Source organism: Perca flavescens, chromosome 3, assembly GCF_004354835.1.
Source record: "Perca flavescens isolate YP-PL-M2 chromosome 3, PFLA_1.0, whole genome shotgun sequence".
Taxonomy (NCBI): domain Eukaryota; kingdom Metazoa; phylum Chordata; class Actinopteri; order Perciformes; family Percidae; genus Perca; species Perca flavescens.
Window position 1 is genome coordinate 10504381 of NC_041333.1, and position 24404 is coordinate 10528784.

A 24404-nucleotide genomic window follows, 5' to 3' on the forward strand; every position below is an offset into this window, starting at 1 on the left:
TCAGAGGAGGGTGGGACGACGCTAGGGTAGAATTCACAGCATCTTTTTGCATTTTCATCATACAATAAAAAAATGCAGCATACTCTGTCTGCTGGCTGTTTTATTCGCTCTTAAATATTCCCAGGCTGCTCTATTTGGCAGGAGTGATGTCTAGAGCCCCTCATTTTTGTATTATTTCTTTCAAATTAAAAAAAAATACTTGATTGGCATTTAGTGTGTCTACGAAAAAAAACATACCTCGTGTCAAATAACCCTAAAACAAAAAAAGCTTATCTGAGCTTATTTCCCTTCTGATTTGGCGTGTCATGACAGAATAATGTAGAGTGCATACAGTATCTCTACCCAATGGCATAACTAAAATCTTCAGCTATTTAATTACTCAATGATTAAAAATGTCTGATGCCAACAGGTGTGGTGGCGCTTCCTCAGCTGATTAATGCCAGTCCCTTTCTGCCTTGTCTGGGAGGAGAAGGTCATGAAGACAGTTGTGGGTCTCCTTCACGACTCGGACCCGCCTTCCTGCTCTCGCTCCATGTCCGCAGGTCAGGAAGTCTCAGCAAGCCACCTCTGTGGTTTGTGATTATTTACACTGCTCCATTCTGACGTGCATCCAGTCCACTGTAGATCTGTGTTTAATTCCTCTACTTCTCCGTATAAATCATTGCAGCTCCCTCTTCTGTGATTTAGCACTTATATCTCCTTGCCTAATATACAATTGGTTGCCTGATAAAAAAAACAAAAAACATCAGGGTTTCTTATTCATCCTTTCAGCAAAAAAACATTAGGAAAAAGATAAATCCCTCCATTGTGGATGGTCTAAAAACATACTAGAGAAGCAACTGTTGCAGGTGCAAATCCTCGCAACATCTGGACAAGAAAAGCACATGAGATGTACTCTCTGCCTGAACAATGTCTCATGTTCCACCGATTATGGCAATTACTTTGGTAGGGTTAAGTGGGAGCCAGCACCGGAAAGGTATAGATGTCTTTAATGCTGCTCCTAGATATAGCCGAGCCTGTTCTTAACTGTAAATATTGCTGCAGAAAAATACACGAGCTCTATCAGCTTGTCCTAGGTAAAAAAAAAAAAATGTATGAAACATTACTTAAACTCCCATCTCAATTTAAAAACACTGTCAGTAGGCTACATTTGCAAGAAAGGCCTTTATCCCAGGTTCACTTGAGGGTATATGTTGCCAAGCCAATCTTATGCTACCCATACCACCAGAGGGAGTATTCAACTGAGAAAGGAGCAGGTTTAACAGTGCAACAACTGGATCTCCACTCCGAGTAACTTTATAATGCTTCCCCCAAACCAGAAGCGTGTGAGCTAAGGTCACAGTGTTTCTGATTTACTTCCTCTTTGAATTTGAAATTTACTGCAGTATGGTTACCATTAGAAAATGTTGCCTGAGATGGAAAGATGAATATGCTGGATCAGATAGACCTAAATTAGATGGAAATAAAACACACACACACACACACCCTTATATCTGCTATTTTATTGATTGAAGTTTAAGGAAAGGCACCTAGAGTGCATTTTGAAGTCTAAAAAGAAAACATTTTATTTCATCATGTTGACATCACCATCATCTAAACAACATATTATAACATATTAATCATTTTTGAAATGATTGACATCGCCATTCATATAATCCTAATTAAAACAAATAATTAAATAAATGCGACTCTCAGCCAGCACAGAAGTCCAGTATGACATATCAGTATCCTACAATGACATGAATGCCCGTGTGGCCACAATAATTATTGTCAGCAGCTGGGAGTGATAGGGACTCGCAGAGAAATGCAACGTCCTGCCCTTCTACATCTTGAATAGTGGGAGTCATGAACCGCTGCAAGGTGACGCGTCCCCTGATTTCGACCGAAACTTCAACCTAGATACAGTCGTGTTATTTTATCCCCATCCGAACCTCCCGTCAAACTGCACCAGCTCCTTTCTTATCAAACATCGGGACCATCTTGCGCAGTGGTAACGTTACGGCGAACGGAGCAAGCAGTGGCGGCGGCGGCGGCCACTCCGGGGAATGTCTACTGGCCGTCAGTCCTGACATCGGCCTCTTCTGATCTCACACACCAGGTAGAGTACACAGCATTTCAAAACACTGTCACTGCCCGAAGCACGCTAGCCGTTTGCCTATTTCGGAGCTGTCTTCCGTACGCGTGGACTATAACTTTCTCTTCTTTTAATGAAGTCTTTGGGTCGCTAGCAAGCCAATAACAAAGTTCAAATCCCGTTAGCTAGCATCGGTTCGCTTGCAGATTTGTGCTACGGCGACGTCAGTATACGAGCAAGTAGCCTAGCGAAGACGGGGAATGAGCATGCTAAGTTAGCCCGTGGACCTGGCTGGCGCAGCAAGTCCCCCACTCGTGAGCGCCGGGGTTCACACCAGGGGCATGTGTCCTTAAATACGCCTAACGAGAATGCGGTGCTTGCTCTACTTTTTGATGTCTTCACGTGTCGGAACATGTAAATCCATAATGTGTAAATGACTAATATTAGCTTGCCAGGAGGAAGCTAATCTGACAGATGCAGCCAAAGCAGCATTTGCATGGTTTTGTGCTAAACAGCTAAACTGTGTTCAGCAACCCTGCTGACAGACAGACTGCGTAACGATAACGTTACTTGTCACTTCAGCACAGACTCAGCGTGGGCATGTGGAGACTATAACATGCTGTTAATGTTGCCGCCGCTTAACATGATTTGCCTCCTTATTGTTACCGCGGTCAACGTTAGCTGTAATGGAAACCACTTATATCTATGTAATTTTAAAAAACGTCTTTATTTTAATAGGCATTTCCTGCCCCGCTGTGATTCAGTTACACACATTGAAAGCATGCTGTGCAGCTGGACGTCAAGCTAAGTTTATGTCCGACAACTAAGCTGAAGTTAGTTGTGAGAAATGTATGTTGTAATAACCCATACCCCTATTACAATTGTAGTTATTAGCTATATAGCTAAACGCTGTCATACAGTGTGAAGTGCTCTTTCTCACACACCCATTTTCCTGTCTCTTTCTTCCTGTGTGTGTGTGTGTGTGTGTGTGTGTGTGTGTGTGTGTGTGTGTGTGTGTGTGTGTGTGTGTGTGGTCTCAGTCCAGTAACCTTAAGACAACCAGATGACCCTGCTCAGTTCAGCCTGTTGAATATGGTGTGATAATGCTGCACTTTAACCTGTTCACAGAGAGAGATAATACAGTTTATTTCTCCTTTGCTACACAGCCTGTGTGTGTGTGTGTGTGTGTGTGTGTGTGTGTGTGTGTGTGCGCGCGCTTCATGCCGTTTGTGTATCTACAATATCCTGGTGAGCTATATATAGCACCTAACAGAGTTTGCAACTTGAGCCGAATTGTCTTACAGGGCTACAGTACACTGTGCGTTGCTTTCCACTGGAAGTGAGACATCTGAGTTCAGAGCATCTTCTGCTTTTCTGTTTGTTTTTACATTTTATATATATTTTTTATATATAATATATATATTATATATATACACCCACCTGTTGGCCTTCATGCAAGTTTCTTATTTTGTAGCCTTTGTGTTTTGTCCTGAGGGGTCCCTGTAAATGAGGTTGTAGTGGATAATGATGAAAACGTAATCTGGCGTGTCAGGGCTTGATAGACCAAATTTTAGTTTTTAGTCCATCCAGTGCTCATCACACTTTACCAACTGATATTCTAGTAATCGATTGTGTCCTCTGTACTTGGATGAAACCCGTGCCAGTACAGGTGATTGATAAACCAGTCCTCCTCTGACGGCAAGAAGGCTAATGTCTCTATAATTGTAGAGGGGCGCAAAATGTAAGCCTGCATCTATTGCTTGACGCGTTTCTCGGTGTGAGTGAAACATCTTATTTCCTGCCTCGTTTGTTTTGTCCAGCGTTTGATTTGGAGGATTATGCATGTGTCAGCCGATGCATGTTCACACAGACTGCTCCGGTGCAAGCAGAGACAGATATGGTGAGCTGCTGACAAAGTGTTTCTTATCTGGTTAGGTGATCTGAGAACTTTGGGGTGAGTTACAGGGAGCACTGCTAAGGTGAGCTATGAAAGAATAATGTGATATTGAGAACGTTTCCACACGACAGAATATACTGAGACGCTTAAGTACTGGACTCTGTAGACCTATTGGGGGGGGTAAGCAAGGCCCCATTCTAATCCCTAAAATAGAAAGCATTTAGACCAAGCATTTTATGACACTTTCATTACGCTTAACATTAATGTTGCAAGTTCTGTGCCTTTTCTCTGTGCTTATCTTTTGCATACTTTGCATGCAGGCTTTGCAGACAGAAGTACTCCGTCCACACTGTTGCTGGTCCTCAACCTTTCAGTATACATTCTTATATTTAGTCACACCAGAGGGTGTCTTCAGGCTCTTTTAAAGGTGCTCTAAGTGATGTGACGCTTTTTTAGGCTACAACATTTTCCGTCCCGCATACAGCAAACATCTCCTCACTATCTAGCTGCCTGTCCCCTGAACACAAAAAAAAAAAAAAAAAAAAAAAAAAAAAACGCGGTCTCTGAAGACAGCTCAGAGGACTCAGAGACCATGTTTTTTTTTTTTTTTTTTACAGTGTGTTCAGGGAACAGGCAGCTAGCGGATAGTGAGGAGATGTTTTGCTGTATGTGATTTAAAAAATGTTGTAGCCTAAAAAAACGCGTCGCATCACTTAGAGCACCGTTAACATTAGTTTGTCCGGTCAGATGAGAACAGCGCCATTTGAACTTGAAGGTGTGTACCAAAAAACTCTGAGACCTTGTGAGAATGCTATTCTTAGTCCCTTTACAAGCAACCGGTGCTGCTGATTGCTGGTAGTGAGAATGTTCTATACGTATACAGGATTTAACCCTCAGATACTGTACACTGTTTCATGGGTGCGAGAGGACAGATGTTCACCTCCGTTTGTCAGCACTTACTTCTGCTCGGAAAGCCTTGTGTAACAAATGGAGTCTCAGTGGATGGCTTACTGTATATCAAGAGGTTTCCTTATGTGTTCAAAGCTGATGCGAACACAAGGAGTGTACCCATCATGGTTACAGGGAGAGGAATCTTGATTAGTTTTGACTGCCGTCGTAATGCCAAATTGTCCCAATATCCGATAAATGAGATACTTGTGGGTCTGTCTGACTTTTGTTTACAAGTTGTTGAATCTTGTCTGAGTTTTGACTCCAACAGGAAAAAAATGCATCAAAGTAAACCTTTTCCAGATACAAAACCAACTGTAGGTGTGATCATAGGCTCAGTGCCCAAAAAGCCCACGTTCCTCAACCCCCCCTATGGGAATTGTTAATTGATAAGATACATTACATGTCATTTAGCTGACGCTTTTATCCAAAACTTACTATCTATCTATCTATCTATCTATCTATCTATCTATCTATCTATCTATCTATCTCTCTCAGGTTGCACGCCTCTGGAGCAACTGGGGGTTATCTATACCAAAGCCATGTGTCATATCCACTGCGCCATCACCACCCTCGATATCCTCACGATGCTTATGTCACGATAGGATGTGATTTGCGATTTTAAACATATCGCAATATTCTGCGATACATTGCAATTTATTACCTTTTTTTTTTTTTCTTTTTCCCAACTTCAAATTTTTGCCGATTTCAAATAACGTCCCCAAAAGGAAACTTTCTCAACATCTGTTTTTATCTAAAAAGATACTTTTCTCTGTTTGTCCATCTCACTTCCATTTTTATTGCTGCAAAATGGGATTGTCAAGCAGCGACAGAAAATATCATGATACTACGCTGTATCGCCCCTAGTGAACTAGGTAAGCCACGTTTGAGATAATACAACTTGTTGAGAATGTCGAGAGTCTCGCGCTCGCTGTGACTGCCCGACACATTGCATTTTAAAGTGACTCATTCGTGTCAAAATACTTGGCTTCCAAAACTTGAGTATTTGGATCTCTAACATAATATCAGCTGGATTTTCATCACCTTATCCTAAAAGTAATTTGGAGGATTCTGCTTTTATGCATTAATTGCACATGCTCACACTGATCAACTCAAAGCTGCTCTAGAGCAGTCAAGCAGTATTTGATAATGGTAACGGTGTGTGTTCTTTGGCAAACACTGTAGCAAAAATCGACCTAATACACAAAAGAACTGGCCGATATAGCCCTTTACCAAAGCAAACGCATATTTTGAAGGCCCCCAGAAGAGGCCTGGTGGTGCTTCGTACACCCAAACCGACCCCATTGTTTTGAACCGAGCGAATGACATCGCCATTCAGATGAATATTCACATAACCCTTAGCAGGGCTAAAAGTGCTTGTTACCAAGAGACTGATGTTTTCTTCTTCAAAGAACTGTAAGGGCAAGTGCCGGTGTAGAATCGGTACACAACACTTCACAACATTCATTCGAGTTACTTCCTGGTATGTCAACGCTGAACTTTTCACAAGTTGACGTGTATAGCCTGCTGTATGAATGCACAGCGTGTGGGTCTCATGGTGCTCTGGGGCTTCAACAGTGGATACCAATGTTCCCTCTTAGCAGTGTATTGCAAATTGTATTACATATATAGAATGCACTCGTTAACTTGTTAACTCTAGCTGGGAGTCTACTGGATGGTTTCGTTTGTCACCACGTCTGTCCTCTTAAGCATTCTTGTCCTATGCTTTTCTAATCCTACCATAACTTACAGTTGGTATGTGATACTAATTCACCCAACAAATATATATATATATTTTTTTTTTTTAGAAAAGAACACCACTTTTACTTTACGGTTGGTTACTTTACAAAGTGTCTGTTAGAGTGCACTGTAAATTAGCCAGCAAAGGCCAAACATGTGCCAACACTTTGATGATTGGGAGGTAATTTCCCATCCTGTTTATATCCATTACAATAATTACAAGTATGCTTTCTTAATCCAGGTAAATTTTCCTTTTTCTTTCATCTCTTCTCCATCTAAAAGTCTTTTCCCAGCTCGCTTCATTGCTTCAGCTCGGAACGCTTTCCTTTCTTCTACTTCTAATTGTTTTTATAGTTTTGGTACTTTCGAAACTATCTTGTCTTTTTTTTATATATATATATATATATATATATATATATATATATATATATATATATTATGCGAGAAATAGGCTAATGCAGTTGCTGAATCTGTCTTTTATTTCAGATCAACAACAGTCGCTTTTAAGGATTTTTATGAGTTTTTGAGAGGCTCCTCCAAAGCGTCGACCTATGAACTCGCGTGTGATCGGTCGGTGACATTCTTGTAGTGTTACCACTCCTCCGTCCAAGACACAGCGAGAAGTTATTGCACTATGGGCGCTATCTTGCACCCGGCGCAGCGCAAAGCCCGACGCAAGTGTCTTTGCTAGTTTAAGACCGACGCAGTTGTCAGTTTCCCGTCCAGCACCCACGCCGTTTAAATAGCAAATGCACCTGCGCCCATGGCCAGCGGGAAGTGATCGTGCCATTAACCAACTAGAACCTGGTCTAAAGTCAATAGCGCAGCATGTCATTGTTATTTTAACAGTGAATTAGTAAAATGCGCCGAGGCTTATGCACAGCACGCGCACACTATGCTTGTGACACACACACACACACACACAACACACAGGGAAGCGCAGCAGCACACAAACATGCAAAAGATAAACAAAAATACTACGGTGCAAATCCGCCATCGTAATAGCAATGCGCCGAGGTCCAAACGCACTTGGCTTTTAAAGGGAATGGGAGATGACCCTCTGATTGGTTTATTGCATGTTACGCCCAAAACACACCTATGAATTAATGAAGACACTAAGTACAACCCTTTTGAACCATGCGCCCGGCGCACGGACCCATTTTTTTTTCCGCCGTCAAACTAGCAAAAGTGGATTCGGACACGCCCTAAACACACCCGCTCCATGCGCTTCACACCGTGCGCTTAGATCATTAAAATAGGGCCCTATGTCTGTGTAGTCTGACATGGTGACTGTCAAAAGAAAAAAAAAAATTGTGTAGTCTTAGTTCTGTAAAATGTAAAAAAAAATAACTGACCCGAGGGTATAAACCACACACTCTATCTGATTGGCGTCCTCGCTTGGGTAGACTGGTGTGTGTTCAGTTTGACACTGAATGGCTTCTGTCCATCAGCCCACTGCTTCTGTGCCGTAACGCCTGCCTCCTGTCTGTTCTGAGGCTGCAGATTGGTCTTTTTTTATTTTTTTTTTCCTTGCTCTAGTTGGCTTTTTTCCCAGAATGTGTTGGAGAGGATACAACCCTTGACCCTCTGTACAAAATGATCCCAGTACTTCCCTGTCCCTGAGCTCCGTTAAAACCACGAACTAGGTGCCTACAGTCCAATCAGTGCAGCACAGTATCGCAATATTTTCCGTGGAAATACTGTATCCATACACGCACGCCAAGTATCGATCTTTTACTATATAAATTGCACATGAGAATTTTACCCTTTTGTTCTAGAATAATAAAATTAGTTGCTTTTTTTTTTTTTCTTTCATTTGAAGTTGGAAAAAGGCTAATGAATTGCATAATATCACAATATGTTTAATATCGCAATAATATTGTATCGTGATAATATCGAATCGTGGGGCCTCAACACTTTGAGCTCTCCACAAATGTCTCCCTTTTCCTTTTTTTTCCTCCGGTGGCCTTTCCTCCGTTGCAGGCCCTTCTCTGTGCACATCGCCTACTGGTTTGCCTATATTTACTCAGCCCTGTGACATGTTTTGTTGCCACAGCAACCCTCCACAACCACCCCCAGCGTGCTGGTTTTCTTTTGTCGGCTGTCACCTGTGCAGTGTGCCACTGTCCCACAATGCACTGCACTTTACCCCCAACAAGTGCTATGAGCAGACTGAATGGTGAGTGGCAGAGAAGGCAGCTATGCACATCTGATACTTGTCAACAGAGTTTGTGGATTCACTTCCCCCAGAAGCAAAAAAATACCTTCTTTTTTTTAATTTCTTTTATCAAAGGTTTAACATGACAGGTCATCGGACTGACTGAATCCTTCTCGTTTTTAGATGTGGATTGAAATGAATGCTGACCTGCAGTAACCTCTTGTTATGCTTGCAGACTAATGCATTCCTACAACACCAGGCTGCAGAAAAACAGCGTGCATGTTGGGAGAAGAGCACAAGCGTGTGGTTGAAGGAAAGGGGGAAGGGAAGAAAAGTCATGGTAAGGTCTATAAAAAGCAAGAAATTGATATGGCTACGGGGTTGAATGTGGTCAATAATCCACGAACAGGGTTTCCTCGTATGCAGGCCCACTCTGACCAAAAAATGCCAAACATGCAGGTTTTTTCTTTTTTTTTTCTCGCTTTCAAGACTTTTGAACAAGTTCCAGTTGTTTCCTTTCCACAGCCTCTGACAGCTTACAAATACAGTATAGACTTCTCTCTTAAAAGGTATGAATTTGAATCTACTGCCTCTGTGCAAGAAATACATTCACACTACGCCACGTCATTTCCGCCTGATGGGCAGTAGTTTCTCAGTTCATGAGCTTATATTTTACAGACCTTATATTATTAGACATGGATGGTCGGTGCTTTCCAATTAAAGTGCTAATATTATGCTCATTGTCAGGTTTTGAGGTTGTACCAGAATAGGTTTACGTGGTTTCATTTTCAGAAAACACCATATGTTTGTTGTACTGCACATTGCTGCAGCTCCTCTTTTCACCCTGTGTGTTGAGCTCTCTGTTTTAGCTACAGAGTGAGGCATCTCACTTCTGGTCCATCTTTGTTGGGAGTCGCACATGCGCACAAAGTACTGCTAGCTTGTCAGTTGCAGAGTATGAGGGAGTGCCATGCTAGCAGCTAGGCAAGCATTATAACGTGTGTTACAAAGTGACCACGTTTGTCTCTGAAGTAAAGGCTGGACTACAGTAGAGCTGTTTGGAGCAGTTTGTGAACAGTGTTTTCTGTTGGAGATGGTAAGTCCCTTTGGGTTGGGCTTTGGGCTTTTTCACTTTGTAAACCTATAATGTGCACAACAACGATATATAACACAATAAAGGAAAGGGGAAAAAGCCAAAAAGCATAACATGAGCACTTTAAAGGTCCCATGGCATGAAAATTTCCCTTTTTATGAGGTTTTTTAACATTAATGTGAGTTCCCCCCAGCCTGCCTATGGTCCCCCAGTGGCTAGAAATGGCGATAGGTATAAACCGAGCCCTGGGTGTCCTGCTCTGCCTTTGAGAAAATGAAAGCTCAGATGGGCCGATCTGGAATCTTGCTCCTTATGAGGTCACAAGGAGCAAGGTTACCTCCCCTTTCTCTGCTTTGCCCGCCCAGAGAATTTGGCCCACCCATGAGAGAGAGACATCGTGGCATTCAAACAAGCAAAGTGGCAGTTGGTCAAGGCCTCCTCCTCAATAACATTTAAAGCTACAGACACAAATGGCACGTCCTAAGGAAAGCTCATTGTGGGACTGGCTCTAGTGGCTGTAATTCTGCACCAAGGCTGAATTTCGGGAAAGAGACTTCAGATACAGTATTAGGGGACCACTAAGGTCTATATAAAAGAGACTTCAGATACAGTATTAGGGGACCACTAAGGTCTATATAAAAGAGACTTCAGATACAGTATTAGGGGACCACTAAGGTCTATATAAAAGAGACTTCAGATACAGTATTAGGGGACCACTAAGGTCTATATAAAAGAGACTTCAGATACAGTATTAGGGGACCACTAAGGTCTATATAAAAGAGACTTCAGATACAGTATTAGGGGACCACTAAGGTCTATATAAGAGACTTCAGATACAGTATTAGGGGACCACTAAGGTCTATATAAAAGAGACTTCAGATACAGTATTAGGGGACCACTAAGGTCTATATAAGAGACTTCAGATACAGTATTAGGGGACCACTAAGGCCTATATAAAAGAGACTTCAGATAACGTATTAGGGGACCACTAAGGTCTATATAAAAGAGACTTCAGATACAGTATTAGGGGACCACTAAGGCATATATAAAAGAGACTTCAGATAACGTATTAGGGGACCACTAAGGCCTATATAAAAGAGACTTCAGATAACGTATTAGGGGACCACTAAGGTCTATATAAAAGAGACTTCAGATACAGTATTAGGGGACCACTAAGGTCTATATAAGAGACTTCAGATACAGTATTAGGGGACCACTAAGGTCTATATAAAAGAGACTTCAGATACAGTATTAGGGGACCACTAAGGTCTATATAAAAGAGACTTCAGATAACGTATTAGGGGACCACTAAGGTCTATATAAAAGCATCCAAAGAGCACCATGTCATGGGACCTTTTAAGTGTGACATTAAGAGACCCATGAGAGAAAAACAAAAAGGGAAAACATTTTTATGTCCAATGGAAGCATGCAAAATCTGAAGGTGCATTTATCAAAGCGAGTCTGAAGGTTATAATTCAAGGGCTGCTGGCACCAATAATCACTCAAAATGTGCTGATGACTGTCACTTGGAAGCAGTTTCACATTATTGGTGTCAGTCGGTTTTCCATGAGTGAAAGTTGGCAGGGGGCTCGATGGCTGATTCAACATCTTTTAAACCTAGCAGAGCTCGCCTGTCATCATCCCTGTTGATTTTTCTGAAGTCGCATGGCTTGCAAATCAGTTTGGCTCTTACTACAGAATTGTTGCTGACAGAACCATTTCAACTTTGTGTCTTCTCACCAATGTAGTGCAGCAATTTGAATTCAGTCAAAAACGGCTCACTATAGATTTCATGTACTGTATGTCAGTTGTGATGCTTGAAATTTATTACCAGATCTTTTTCCTATAATCAGACAATTCTCACAGTTGAGTACACAGTATCTTTTTAAACATTGTTTTATGTGTTTTGGCCTTTCATCCACACAAACTGCATTTTAGGTCACTGAAAAAGGATCTTTTGGGAAAATCGGATAAAGATTTTGAGATTTTCAGTTTTGTGGTTAGGTATAGACCGATTATCGGCCCTGAACGATTATCGGGCGGGTTTTTTTTTGCCGATTATCTGTATCAGCGTTTTTATTTGTCTGATAACCGATAAAGTTAATGAATTAAAAAGTGTTCTACTTTGGTTCGGCTACAGCTCTGTGTTCCACATTCCAAAATCTTAATTTTGACTTAAAGATTTTCATTTTCACTGTAAATGCATGTCTGTTCCAAATATCGGCGATTGGTTTCATGAACTACTAATAATCGGTATTGGGCCTTGAAAAAACAGTATCTGTCGACAACTAGTTGTGGTATAGACAGGGAAACAAAGTTCTTGGCTTGTAATGTCAGAGTGTGCGTTGTTATTTCGTTCCGTTTTTGTGAGGCGTCACAAATGAGGCGACATTTCGTGCACTGGCGGACGTGGCCAAAATAGTGCTGGATTAAACCTTGCTTGCAGGACTTTTAACATATTCACACATAAGCCGCTTTCCGACCGGAGGGATTTTTGCAGTTCCTAGAACATAACGTTCCTAGAACCCTTTTTCTTTTTCTCGTGTTCCGACTGGACCAGTTTGGGGATTATTAAGTTCCTCTGGCCACAGCCTGTGACTCTTTCAGCTCCTACTTCAGGACAGGGTCTTTTTCCTTTTCCCTTTTCCGCATAGTGGTGGTTAGATGGCTGTGTTACAATAAGAAAAGGTCAGTTTCTATGGCCACTTGGCCAGTGCGAATTCAAAAGGCAAAACCGGTTTTGGGGGAGAGTAGTTAGTAGAACTGTTTAGAAGTGGACTGTGAAGAAAGTACATACAGCATCAATATGCATTAGACATGGGCTTGTTCAAGGTTCTACATCGCCTTCATTATTCAAAAGTAAAACTTGCCAAAATATGTCCTAATGTAGATGCTACTTGTGATCGATGTATACAGTTTTCCGCCACATTGGCACATTGGTTCTGGCTTTGTCCTAAAATACACAATTATTGGAGGTCTATTTTCCAGACTTTATCTGATGTTGTTGGAAAGACAATAGATCCATATCCTTTAATTGGTATATTTGGTGTCTGTGAAGATGGAAGTCCTCTCAGAGGGGCTAACGGCACGGTGGCAGCCTTTATAATGTTATTAGCACGAAGATTGGTTCTCCTTAACTGGAAAAACCCACAGCCTCACTGTTATATGGTTATATTATTGTTATATTGGTTAAGAGATGTAAGGCAGGACTTGAAACTGGAGAAATTAAGATTAATACTGCGAGGCTCTGACTTTTAAATTTGAGAAAATATGGCGTCCCTTCATAGTTTATGCTGACTCTAAGATTTAAATCTCCTCTCATGCGACTATTAGTCCCTATAGTCATTGTCATTATAAGTTTATTCAAATATTTATCCATTTTATTTTTTTTTTTTTTTACACCGCATCAATTAATCCTTTCATATTGAACTGGTAAGCAACTATTATTATTATTATTATTATTATTATTATTATTATTTTTCATTTTATTTATTGATTATAATTTATTTATGAATGTATGTATGTGTATATTCATCTATTTTGTGATTTATTTTTTCAGATTTTTGTTATTATAATTTTTTTGTCTTTCTTGTTTTCCCACCTTAAAAAAGGGGGGGGAAATGGTTATTTGCATTGTACTGATCTGTAAAACGTATGTGTTCTGAAAACCAATAAACACAATATAAAAAAAAAAAAGAAGTGACCTGTTCCTATAACTACGTTCCTGTAACTACTTGGTCAGAAAGAGGCTATAGATGTTTAGTTACTCTTCCGCTATATTGAAGAACAGCTGCATCAGCATGCGCTTCAGAGTGATCGTTGCGCCATTTCAGCCATGTAGCTTTCCGGTAATAGCTTCTATTCAAGCTTCTGATTGGTCAAAATCTTCTTTGTGTGATTGGCCAACATGGCTGTAGGGTTAGGGTTAGATCGCCACTTGTTGGTTTGGCCTGCTCTAGACAGAGCTTCAATGTGTTTGTGCGTTTTTATCTGGACAGGTTTTCTTTCAAAACCGTGCTTCTGTGGACAGGAGTTTGTTTTTTAAATGAAGGAGGAATAAACCCAGTTTTCAAAAAGACCTGTGTAAGTGTGAAGTAGGCCTGAGAGTCCTTTTTGTTTAGTTTGAGTTGAGTCCTTGTGCTGCGTTAGCTGGGATCGAGGATTGTACAGTAGGTCCAATTGTTGGTACGTGTCCAGCTACATTACTACTGCACACTGCCTTTTTGGTCATTTCAAATGTAAGGTACGAAAGAACCCAACCAGTGACTTAAAAACTCATTTACACTACCGGTCAAAAGTTTGGGGTCACTTAGAAATTTCCATTCCACTCCATTCCAGACACAATACCTGCTGAGATCAGTTGTATTGTTTTTTTTAACCAGGGCAGCAGTTTTCAGATTACATTATTTGCTTACATAATTGCAAAAGGGTTCTCGACTGTTGTAGAAAGAAGTGGCTGAAGAAACACTTGAAATTCATGCTTTTTGGTCTAAAACGTCATACCCAAATTAAAAGTGGTACAGCTCCCATATACTTTGACACTCAGGGGTGTGCCTGATATCATTGGAAAGGTGATTGATGTGGGTTTGTTTGTGTATTTGAGAAGTGTTGTATTTTGTAGTTTTTGGCTTTTTATTTGCACTTTTCAAATAGAAATAAAAAACGCACAGACATATTTGTAGAAAAGAATTCATATAAAATCCATTTTTGAGTCTTTTAGCTTCTGAATTTTTTTTTTCTGTAGTAAGCTGAGACGTGGCTAATGCTGTGTTGTCTGTCACCTGTCAGATGTGTTTACAGCAGTGTATTTTAATAATTTTACAGATTTATAACTTGGACAGAAATAAAAATCTCCATTCTAGCCTCTGTAACTCTGTGTCAGTAAGGCCTAGAATCACCCTGACACAACTTGAGTGTTTCCTTTCCAATGATATCAGGCACACCCCTAAGTGTCAAAGTATATGGGAGCTGTACCACTTTTAATTTGGGTATGACGTTTAGACCAAAAAGCATGGAATTTCAAGCATTTCTTCAGCCACTTCTGTCTACAACAGTCGAGAACCATTTTGCAATTATGTAAGCACATAATGTAATCTGAAAACTGCTGCCCTGATTAAAAAAAACAATGCAGCTGATCTCTGCTGGTATTCTGTCTGGAATGGAAATTTCTAAGGGACCCCAAACTTTTGACCGGTAGTGTATGTTCATAAGACAGTCTGAAACCATTCATTGCTCTCACCCCCTCGCCCCCCTAATTTAATTGCACTATATTCTGTGTTATCGCAGTGCATCCCAATCAACCCGTTCTCTCAGCTTCAATGTGGTCATGATGTAGCGTGGTTATTTCTACATTCTGACATAACAGGGCTCAAAGGCGTCCCTGTCCGACACATTTCTTAAAAATTTGTCACGGTCCACTTAAAGGTTGATTCATTTATCAAAGATGGCACGCAGGTAGATTCAGCAGCAGAAACTAAAATAGACAGCACGTCTAACTCGGTGGTAAGCGGTGATAAGGGTGACAATTTTTGGGCTTGTTTGAAACCTTTGCGTGTGGACATGAAGTGAGTCATTGCGACAGCCACATAGCCCACATTACACGTGTGTAACATAAAAGCCAGCGAGGAAAACCCCCATCAGAGGTGTGATGTTTGCTTCATTTGAGCAGGTTTCTATAAACCGGAGCTGTATGTTCATGTTTTCAGAGAGCAGCACTTGAGCTAAGGAGGTCGCATTTTTGGTGGCACAAATAAAAACATTCTGTAGCACTTTTATTAATTACTAAAAAACAATCTATAGTTAATCCATTTTAACTGTAAATAATAAAAAAAAACTGAAAATGAAAGACAAAAAACATGATTTGATAGTAATTCTACATGTTTTCTGTTTGGTTTGGCTGTTGTTCGGCAGGATTATGGAAAATCTACTGGCCAGATTTCCATGGATCCCGCTGGAAGGGCTGTAACATGGGCCAAAGTAGAACCTGTTACGTTTTTGGAGCGGATCCCACTCAGGATTGTGTGTGTAAAACTGAGCTTTCTTTAAGTCCCGAATGCATTCTATTAGAAACTGCAACTCAGCATAAAGACTTTCTCATCACTCAAATAACAACAAGTTTACTATTTTTTTTTCTTCTTCTGTAGTGCACGTCTCAACACAGGTTCTCTTAAAAAAAAAATATATATTTCTTGGAATCAATCTGGAGAATGCTGGCTGGAGCAGATAAGTTTGGAAATATTGCATGATGTGGTTGAGGGAAATCCATGCCTTTTTAGTGGTGAGCATTTGCAGTAAAGACTAGAAAACAAATGGCAAATGAATGAATGAGAACGACTTCAAATGAGAATATTTGTATTATTGCCTGACATTGTTTGGATATAGGTGATAGGACTAAAGTTTAAAAAACATTGAGTTACATAGTTGCTCCTATCCGTCGTGGTCCCCTTGCCTCTGGAGAAATCACTATTATACTCTTACTATACTCCCAACAGTGTTTTTTTAACATCATTTTCATGTTTTGGTGCCTGTTGCATTAAAGTGTTGAATACTCAACCATTTACAGCCGATAACATTATGTTATATTACTCTATCATACATTATGTGATGCTCTTGAACCGTGATAAAGGACCTCAGACTGGTGAACCTGACATGAATGTTGGAGGCGGCTGTCCTGTTAGATCACCATCATATTTGATAAAAACTGAAGCAGGACTTGGTAGACCGTGCAAGGCCATGTTTTAACTTCAAGAATAGTCCTTCACAGAGGTATTTTTTTTTTTTAACGGTCACACATGTTGTGTTAGCCGCGGCTTTGTCCTAAGTTGGACAGCAAGGTGGCCAAGCACATTGGAATCATTTTGACTGGCGCCATGCGCAAATGAAGTTTGTTAGCTAGCTGATGTCAAAAAAAAAAAAAAAGGGCCTCAACTGTGCATCTCTGTGTAACTGCGCGCGCTCCTGCGTCACACACATTATTCATTCATCAGTACTGTTAAACACTTTGGCCCCAGTGTTTACTGGTGTCGACCCACAGAGCGCCACTGTGCCATCTGTGTTTGGACTCGGCCTCGTATTTTGTTCTTACCGTTGGCCCTCGACTTCCCAGGGCTCTCTGGGTCTATTAATACCAGCTCGCTCTAAAAATACACTGTACTGTGTGACCCACTGGGACTAAATAGCTCAACCTCTTAACGTAGCACACACACACATACACAGCACACACAGCACATCAATTCTGACCTGTATTATAGTTGCTGTACCATTGACCTAGGTTAAATCATCCACGAGTTCTCTTAATATACAACATCCCTGGATGGTCAGCTGAAAAAAAACAACGCGCTCTACCAGGTGAGCTATAGGCCACCTCTAAGGCAAATACCTTTTTGACAAAATATTTAAAAATGATGTATCAAACCTTCAGGCCTATATCTGAGAGACGTGATGTTTGTTTCCATTGATGTTGAAGCTGTGTGTGTGTGTGTGTGTGTGTGTGTGTGTGTGTGTGTGTGTGTGTGTGTGTGTGTGTGTGTGTGTGTGTGCGCGCACTTATCATCATGGCCCCTAAATGAGTTGGCTTTATATGCAATGGCCATGTGCTGTGGATTTTAAAACTCATTGGATTATTTCTCTAATTTGTGTGGAGCAACAGATTGGATGCATGTGGACAAGGTCCAGATGCTAAATTGAATTTGTTTCCCAAACAACTTTTCATGAAAGTGAAAATGTCAAATGGGGAACAGGAAATGGAGAACATTTTATGCCCCGACACACTTGTTGATTGAATAACAGCTCCCCTATGGCCAGCTGATCGCTGCAACGTGTTTGGTTAAAGGCTTCCGAAGTATTTTGCATACATACAGAAAAGACATCCGGGCGTGAACATAATATTGCCAGCCCTCATATTTTTGTTTTCAGTTTCTCTGCTGGCTCTATGTCACATGCTGATTTGATGATTATAGCAACATTCCTCCACGGAATCAGCAGGTGTCAGTTGGACTGGATCCTCTTTACTAGATGGTGACACTGTGCACACCGTAGATACACAACTATATCTATATCTATGGTGCACACATCATGGACATTGGCATTAAGAAATTGCCATGAATACATGATGCTTTGGTTTGTGTAAGACCGTTAGGGCTCAACCGCTTCCTTGAGTAACTGGAATAATTTGATTGCTAAAAATCCTCAATGAAAATTCTTTGCCTCGAAGCTTCTAGCTTTTAATTCACTAACGTTTTAGCGCTCACTGTTTTCCCACGGAGGATTATAACGAGCACACGGGCTGACGCCATTGGCGCTACTGTGGATCATTTTAAGCTGTAAAACCCCCGAAAACTCTGTACAGTGTGTCGATTGTAAAATCAAACTAGTTTACCACCATAGCAAGGCGTCAATGCTCCATCATCTCCAGGGTTTCCCCCAGTGTATTGCAAGTCCCCCCACCAGACCTAAGCCTCTAGGAGATTATAATTTTTTTTTAAACTACATTTACAGCAGGGCGGCTCGTTGGAAGCGCAGACGAAGCGTTGGTCATACTTCCAAATCTCCGGTTAGCTTTTAGCACTGACTTAATGTAGGGCCCCGTGGAATCTGCCTCATAGCGTTTTTAAATTCTCAATTTTGCGATTTCTTTTAATGATTCTGTCATCACAGAAACTATTTGGCTCTACATTAATGCTGCCACCAGTCTGGGATGGGCCCCACCCCACCCCAATCTCTTGTCGAAAATAAAGACACTTGCCACCAGGCTAAACGGCTCGTCTCTGGGAAACCGTGACCTCAGTAGAAAACATCCAGTCTACCTATCCATTCCTCGGAGCGAACCCGACACAAGGTTAGCGGTGCATGATATATCGACTCAATATCGTTATCGCGACATCACATTGCGCAATATTATATCGTAAGTGTCGCGATAAGTGTGCTATATTTTGTTTATTTTGTGGAGCGATGCGTCCCGTCCGTTGGCTGCGTGGCTTACTTGTGTTCAATTTAGAGCCCGCTTGAAACGCTAGAATGATCATCATTTCATTGGCCAGTTACCGTGCCACTTGCACATGTTGGCGCACGGGTCCACTACGTGACAAACCCTACGGAGCGTACCACGTGTGTGCATATTTCGACAGAGTGAAGAACAACAAAACGGAACGAATCCGAGAAGCGAAAGAAAAGTTCTATAAGTTCTATAGACGTGGTCGTTATTTATTTATTCATGTTGTACCAGTCCAATATGAATCTATTTTTATGCGTTTTCCCATAACTTACACATTTACATATATAAAAAAATATCGAAATTAAAATCGATATCGCAATATTCATAATCGATGTCGCAATATCGTGCAACCCTACACAAGGTAACCTCAATGTCTGCTGCGCTGTTTTACACTACAGCATGCTGCTCTGCATATAGCGATGTTTTACAAACCAGCTAAAACGAAAGCTGTCGGTTTGTATTCCAACTGTTTTTTATAAGTTTGCTACGAATCTTGAAATTTGGACAAATTCTTGTAAACTCAGCTGCTGCCGGAGACGAACCAGCCCCTCATCCTAAATCCTAAATAAAAAGGGGAAGGGGGGCGAAAAGGTTTTTACATTTGGGCCACCAAAAATGTACCTTGGCCAACAGAATAAGTGGCTTGGTGACCCATGTTGGCCAGTGCTTAAAAATGGCATCTATCCCTGTTATTGTATGCAGTTTAGGCAATAACAATGTTCCTACTCTGGGAGTTTTCCTAGTAACTTTACCAAAAAAGCTCCGGATGCTGCAAATGTTGGTTTAATATGAAAATGTTCGGTGGATTTAAGACAAAAAAATAATAAAAAAAAAAAAAAAAAAAAACATTTCTGTCTTGTTTGTTGATCTTTTCATTGTTAGTTAATTTCCTATCCTGGCCTGGGCTGGGACACACATCCATACTAGGGATGCACCGAAATGAAAATTCTTGGCCGAAACCGAAAACCGAAAAAGAGGAAACCAAGACCGAAAACCGAAAGAAATTATGCCAATTATTAGCACCATTGCATTTATGGCTATGACTGTGTACTAACTTTACTAAAATCAAGGCATTGCAATTGTATAAATTAATATTATGGTTTAATTAAAAAAAATCTAGCAGAAATATGGCTACAATCGGATAGTCACATACAGTAGTAGCCTAAGAACAGAATAGCTTACCTATTGTTGTTATTATTATTATTATTATTATTATTATTATTATTATTATTATTATTATTATTATTTGAGGCACTTTCTTGCAGGATTTCACTGAACATATCAGACAACGAGGGTGCATGCCCCTCATCTGGTGCAGAGACGAGTCCTTTTTTCTGCGCTCTGATCTCCTCCTGCGCTGGGCGCTGCTCCGTCACGCGGATCAAGTACAGTCGCGATGAAGTGCAGAGGATCCAAATAGATCTCAGAAACGTGTGCTGACAGACTCAGAGCGTACTTTTCATCGTTTTCACTCCGTGGTCCGTCTCAACCTCTTTGCTGAGGAGACGCTCTGCAGGTGGAACGGATCGGGTACTGACACACGTGCAGGTCGCGGCTTCTGTTTGCGTCATCACAACATTTCGGCCGTATTGTTTCGGTGATAAAAATAAACCGGAAATGTCCTTTTGGGCCATTTTCAGCCGAAAATTTTCGGTGGCCGAATATTCGGTGCATCCCTAATTCATACGGTTTCATAAAGTACTTATTGGACTCTATATATAGTCGCGGGAAACTCCAGTTATTGGTCAAAATTGCGAGTCGCACCAAATTCACCGTGATAGGTTGAATTTGCCTGAATTGTTGCGATGGCGACATTGCGGAATACTGGAGGGACTGATTGGTTTTCAAAAGATTCAAAACGTTTGTAGTGTGAGACAAACTGGAAATTTAAGTAAGCTGGCAACTCTTTTCTCCCCATTGCAGTTTCTCGTAGCACTGCTGCACAACACCGTGACTTTAAAGGCCCGTAAAACCATTTTTGCAAGCAACTTCAGTCTTTCCCACAGATAAGAAAGCAGTTTGTGGGGGGGGTGTAAAATACTTATTTTCGTAACAATCAAGTATCAAAAACTGAGGTGGACATGCTGTTGGATTTTCTCCTCCTCTCCTACTCTTTCTTCAATGCCTAACAAATCTATCTCTTTCTCTCCCGGTGACCCTGTCTTTCTGCTTGAGCAGCACTGGTTGAAGCCTGAATGAATAAATGAATTCATGAAATGAATAACATAACTAATTCCACTGGTCGGACTGTTGAGCTCTGTTTCAGACTGATACCTCCGGTTCAGGCTGGTCCTCATCCTCAACACGTGTCACGTGGATTGAAGCAGCAAGCATTCAGTGTAAGAATAAAAAAAGGACATAACATTATTTATAATAGGTTTATTTGATTCACAGCTGCTACATACAGTATAGTGTTTTGACCTCGACAACCCGACTGCATTTTACCGCAAACTTGGGACTAGTTAACTTTCTAAAGCGGGCGCAATCGCTGGTTTGCTAAGAGTCCATCATTAACACACTGACAACATTGTATTCAGAATATGAAATATTTTTATAGCACTTTTTAACGTGTGCTTGTGTAAAGGTGTCCACGAGATACCAACCTTTCGTGAACTTGTGAATTTCGCCAGCCGTCTTCTCTCGTTTGAATGGAAGTGTGTGTGTGTGTGTGTGTGTGTGTGTGTGTGTGTGTGTGTGTGTGTGTGTGTGTGTGTGTGTGTGTGTGTGTGTGTGTGTGTGTGTGTGTGTGTGTGTGTGTGTGTGTGTGTGTGTGTGAGAGGAACAAATACGCTGCGTGTTTTAAATAGCGTTAAATATAAACGAAACTCAATATGTGGCGGCAGGTGGTGATTGTGTGGCGCACCGCCACATATTACTTTGTGTGGGGAAAAGCTGAACTTCTAACTATGAGCCATTTGGTCCTACATGGACTTTAAATGTTCTGCCAACGTTAGAACAGTTTTGTTTATTTTAGTAGAGAGATTTCTCTATTTGGGTTTTTGTGTGTGAGCTATTCATATTGGCTTGCATCCTAAAACTTGAAATTTATTGTACTTAGTGACTTTAGCTTGAGCTAAAAGTGTAGTTTTCAGAGATGGACAGTGTTCCAGTCAGTCAGTCAGTATCTCAGTATCCACTGAGTGTACACTTCATAGCCGCTCAGACAGACTTGTTTGACATTCTCACACGACGCCTGAATACAGAGCTTCAGGTAGGGCGGCACAGTAAATAACTTTTTTAATTATCCTCATCGCAATATCAACTTGTGCAATGAACACATTGGTAGAGACACTCCCAGGGGATTTTTTAAATTCATTTGCAGAAAGGATTAATGCAAAGGCAGTAGGGATCGACAGATACTGTTTTTTTCAAGACCGATACTGATACTGGTTATTAGTAGTTAATGAAACCGATATGCATTTACAGTAAAAAAAAAAGTCCAAATTAAGATTTTGGAATGTTACAAACTCCAACACAAAACTTAGTTTAAATGCTTTAAGCAATTATTTAATAAATGAGTGTGCAAATTATGTAAATGAATGTTTTAGTCTTGATGAAGGGCTAAAACGGAGAGAAGATGCGTTTACTAATTAAAAGATCTTAATGTGGATGTACTTTTCAGTAATTCTGGTCTCTTCTTCTACAGAGCTATAAAGGCTGTGTCATAAATTTGCATGTTTTAAATCTGTGCTCATTCAAAGATGGTGTAATGAAGGGCTGAATGACTTTTAAAGTTAAATTTAAAAAAAACTATTATTTTGCCTCAAGGGGCTTTTACAATCTGTACAGCGAACAACATCCTGTATCTGACATGCCCTCGACTCGGATGAGGAACAACTGAAGTTTATACTTGTGCGTTGGTGTGTGCGTCGATCGTGATTATCTTTGGAGAGCGTGCCGACTCGCCGTAGCGGGAGAAACAAAGTGTCTCCCCCGTTCTTTCTGACCACGGTAGGAGGTCTGGAGCAGGAAAATTGAACTCTCTCCTTGATTTCGTGTTGTTTATGGAGAAGGAGAACCAGGAAATGAGTCCAATGCTACCAAGGGGGTTGAGAATGTGTTGTCTGCACACACTGAAGGATCGGAGTCTCCTCAGGAACAAATGTCTGCTCTGTCCCTTCCTGAAAAGGGCTTCAGTGTTGCGAGTCCAATCCAGCTTTTTATGGATTTGGACCCCAAGGTACTTGCATGAGTACCACCCTCTTCACTTCCTCTGTCCTGGATGACAACCAGGACAGGGGGGCCTCCTGTTCCTCTGGTAGTCCACCCGCACCTCCATGTTGAGCTTCACGTGATTGTGGTTGCGCAACCTGTGACAATGCTCTCTATCAGTCCTCTGTAAAAAAAATAAAAACTAAAATAGTCTCCAAGTGGAGACAGCATGTTACTCCCCGGAAATGATTCACTGGAATCATACGTGTCGATACCGTGATAACATAGTTACTTTTTCACGTGTTTTCTCAGTGATTGTTCAGCTGTTTGTCAGTATGCGTGATGCCAGGGCCTTGATTAGTCAGTCCCCTTGCACACCAGGTATGTGTGATTAGTCATAGGAGCCAGTGTGCTTTACATAACAAGCTAAACTAGGGTTTGTACAGTTCCAAACGGTTTCCGCATGCTCTTTAGCACAGTGAGACATGGCTCCATTATGTCTGCCATCTTATCCCTTTTCAGGATTTCAGACTTTCACGTCTAGTTTTCACATCCGATGTTGGTCATTTTACCTCTAAGAAGACCAACTGATCACATAAAGTGGCGTTTGTATGACACGCCAATTCGTACGCCATTTTGGCGTGTTATCAAGACGCATAATCCCTTTTTTAGGGTGTTTTAAGAACGCTGTTTGGCCTCCATTGACCACCCAGGAGAGCCGTGTGCGTTTTTTTACGCCTTATCCAATGTTTCTTTCCTTAACCCAACCGTTTGTTTTCCTAAGCGTGTGATGTTGGTCACCGTCGTGTTTTTCTAGTTTTTTTTCCAATGTTTTTTGTCGTTTATTTGTGTTACTAAACCCTTTCCCAATGTTCTTTTCTTAAACTTTTTTTTTTTTTTTTTTTGACATTGTTCTCGCGATAGCACAGCACGTTCTCGCGATAACACGCCAAGTTGCGACGCCACGTGTCGTGTATGTTTCCATCCGCTGTATACTGCGTAGACGTGGATAGCTCAACACGCGTACAGATAACACGCCATTTGGCTTTAGTGGCGTGCATGTTTACGCAAAGTCATAATGCCACGTTGAAGAAGAAGTGCAATTAGCATCGTTGGACCCACAGATACAAATACATGAGAGCAACATATTTTTCTGCCATTGACATTGTTAGAGAAGTGCAGGAGAGCCTGTTTGAGGAGGAAAGCTGCAGTCTGTTAGGCCAGCTGGAGATCTGCAACCTTGTCAACATGAAAACAAAAACTAGACTGAAAATGAAAGTTCCAACCTGCTTTGGCAGAAACAGTGTGACTGGGTAAAGGGGGGGGAGCGGAAGCGACAACACGTCCCTT

The 24404-nt window shown here is 41.1% G+C and overlaps 1 protein-coding gene across 1 annotated transcript in view; it reads left to right on the top strand.

Moving 5' to 3' along the window:
- The first annotated feature begins 1708 nt into the window (after positions 1 to 1708).
- Positions 1709 to 24404, top strand: part of bcl9l (bcl9 like) — a 39094-nt gene continuing 16398 nt past the window's right edge. Inside the window, exon 1 of the mRNA XM_028572883.1 lies at positions 1709 to 2098. The gene's annotated coding sequence lies outside the window, so the exon portion shown is untranslated. The remainder of the gene's footprint in view (positions 2099 to 24404) is intronic.